Source organism: Nanorana parkeri, unplaced genomic scaffold (assembly GCF_000935625.1).
Source record: "Nanorana parkeri isolate BGI_ZX_2015 unplaced genomic scaffold, ASM93562v1 scaffold2082, whole genome shotgun sequence".
NCBI lineage: Eukaryota > Metazoa > Chordata > Amphibia > Anura > Dicroglossidae > Nanorana > Nanorana parkeri.
Genome location: NW_017308350.1, coordinates 132,216 through 135,330, shown reverse-complemented (window position 1 = coordinate 135,330; position 3,115 = coordinate 132,216).

The window sequence follows — 3,115 nt, the reverse complement described above, 5'->3', positions numbered from 1 at the left end:
TGGCGGGTGAGGGGGGCGCATTAAGGAACCTGGCTTTGAGGCAGCGGAGCGAGTAAATCCGGCCCTGAGTGCGCCCGCCCCCTCTGCTTCTGATTATACCGGGTACTGCTGTCCCCCTGCGGCGCCCGGGACCGAGAACACCGTCACGGTGTAGAGTGAAGGAGGAGAGATCAGCATTTCCCCCACCACTGATCTCTCCTCCTCTCTCAAAAGGCAGAAGCCTATGACATCACTTCCTCCTTTAGCTGTCATTTCTATGAGCGGCTAGCCAGAGAAGAACCTGATGAAGCAGATCTCTGTTTCATCAGCTTCTTTGAGGGGCCCCAGGGTGACATTAGGTATCTTGGGGACCCCTGATGTCTCCATAAAGAGATATATTTTAGTATTATATATTGGCTATCACATAGGGGGGTTTTTAGTCCCCTATGTGATAGCAATCAATTTAAGTTTAAAGAAAAAAAGGTTAAAAAAAAATTTAAGTCTCATATAAAAAAAAAAAAGGAAACGGCCAAAAATGTTTTTAAGTCCCCAGCCCCCGCGTGCCCACACTTATAAACGTAATTACGCGTCGGGTGCGCCTGTTTGCGCAAACAACGATTACGCCACACATGTTACATATCGATGCGAACGTCGGAATGAGAGCAATAATTATCTGGCCATCGATCACTGGTAACACTAAACTGATGAGTGCTAAAAGCTTTTGAAGCGTCGCCTATGGGAAATTTTAGGCACGGTAGTTTTTTGCGATCTTGCGGGCGTGCGCAATTTTAAAGCATGACATGTTTGGTGTCTATTTACCCGACGTGACCCCGACTTTTATATTTTACATTTTATAATAATAAATGTTTTAGAACATAATGTAGGAAATTTTTAATTTTTTTCCATTTCATTTCAGTACAGCATGAAATAAAGGAGAACTATGGGGTTAAGTCTTTTCCCCATAGTTCTCCTTAGGGTAACGGGAGGAAACAAACTAGCGTCCTCCCGTCACCCTAGGCTCAGTATATAGGGAGCTACAGCTCATTATATACTGAGACGTCGCAGTATACCGCGTATACAGCACAGCAAACTATAATTAAAGGAGAACTATGGGGTCAGTGTTTTTCCCCATAGTTCTCCTTAGGGTAACGGGAGGACACAAACTAGCGTCCTCCCGTCACCCTAGGCTCAGTATATAGGGAGCTACAGCTCGCGGTATACTGAGACGCCGCACCTGGAGCGGATCCCGACAATTGTGCCGGGATCCGCCCAGCTGCGTGACTGACAGCTGGCTCTGCCTATCTAGAGGCAGAGCCAGCTGTACCCGCCCCCTCCCCCGTCCGTTCCGCCAGTCAGCGCTGGTGGATCGGAGCGGGGAGAGGGGAATCCAGCCCCTCCCCTGTCACGGCAGAGAGCCGTGACAGGATCGAGAGGTGAGCGAACGCCGGTATGTGTTCGCTCACCTCCCGATCTACTGAGCCGACCTGTGACAGTCTCATTGTCACAGGTCGGCTAGAACTATGAGGTGAGGGAAAAGCCCCCCCCCCCCCTCATAGTTCTCCTTTAAGGGGGGACATGATTTTCTTGTATAGGTCGGCTTAGAACTATGAGGTGAGTGGAAATCACTCATCTCATAGTTCTCCTTTAAGGTCTGGAACTCGCTGCCGCAGGGGTGTAACACCGCGGTCAGCAAGTGGTCAAAGTGTTGCAGCCAGAGCTGCTGGGGGGACCTTTTTGTAAATGACATAATTTAGACCGGAGTTGGACTTTAACCTGATTTTTTTTAGTTGGGATCTACGTAGACAGAAGGGTCAAATCTTCCGAAAAGCTGATGTACAGTATAATATCATATGTGACATTTGTGAAGATGTTCCCTCTCTTTCTTTTTCCCAGGAACTGCAGCTCCTCTTTATGACTTGGAACTGACAATAAAATGGTCACCATGGCCGAGGCAGCCGGTGAATGATTCCCTGGAAGAGCACTTGTGTTTACAGTGAATAAAATGCTGACGGCGGTCACTTGACGCGGCGGTTGTTTGGAGAAGCCATGTGCGCGGTGGGAGTCTTGACAATAAAGTCTCGTTTTTTTTTGTACCCTTCACAATCCCGATATCAGTATAACGCTCGGGTACATAAAGCTGAACTCCAAGGAAGATTATCAATAAAAGAAAATCATTAGAAATCAATACATTTATTTCAGAAGCAATCGCTGTATCAAATACCCGGACCGGACCTGGAATTAGCAGGAGAGGCAACACTAGAAGCCAATTAGGTGACCTTGCATGCACATGTCCAGGAGCAGGGGGCGTAACTAGAAATCACCGGGCGACATAGCCAAATGTTGTATGGGGCCCCGTGATTGCTAGTTATGCCACTGGCAGAGCCCACCATAGACTCTCTATAGTGGGCTCTGCAGGGTCTCAGATGGGCTGCACACCTCTTACCTGTCAGCGCTGTCCGCCTCCGTGGTCGCCGGGCCCCAGCCTCCTCTTCCATTGTCGGGCCCTTTCTCCTCTTCTATCGACGGGCCCCTGCCTCCTCTTACATCACTGGCCCCTCCTGCTCTTAGGTCGCCGGACCTGGGCCCCGCCTCCTCCTTCGCTGCGAACGCCGGGTCCAGCCTCTTCTGCAGCAGCTGCTGGCTGTCACTGACACAGCTCAGCGGCGGCTGTGAGCACAAATCACTGACAGGTTGTCGGTGATCTAACAGCGGCGCGTTCCTCTTCACAGGCGCCAGTGACAGTCAGCAGCCTGAGATGCCATAGCGACCCACACGGCATCAGGGGGATGCCCTGGCCGGGCCCCCCCTGTGCCCGTGACCCATAGCGGCCACCTGGGTCGCTATGGCGATTTGTTACGTCACTGTCCAAGAGCATGCAGTCATCAGTAGTAAGCAGAGAGATGACCTTTTTTAGTCTTCTGCTGCTCCTTTAATGTGCAATAACCGTCTGGGGGCAGGGAGGTGACCAAGCTGCATTTTGTAACTGTAGAGAAGCCATTTTGCGAGCTTGGCTCTGCTATCTGGCAGGGTTGTGAAATCTTAGAAGTGGATGGACGGTATCATTTGGCAGGTGAAAAAAATTTGCTTCACGAACCCACAAAAACCTCAATCCGTCCTCATGTGTCACTCCTGCAGG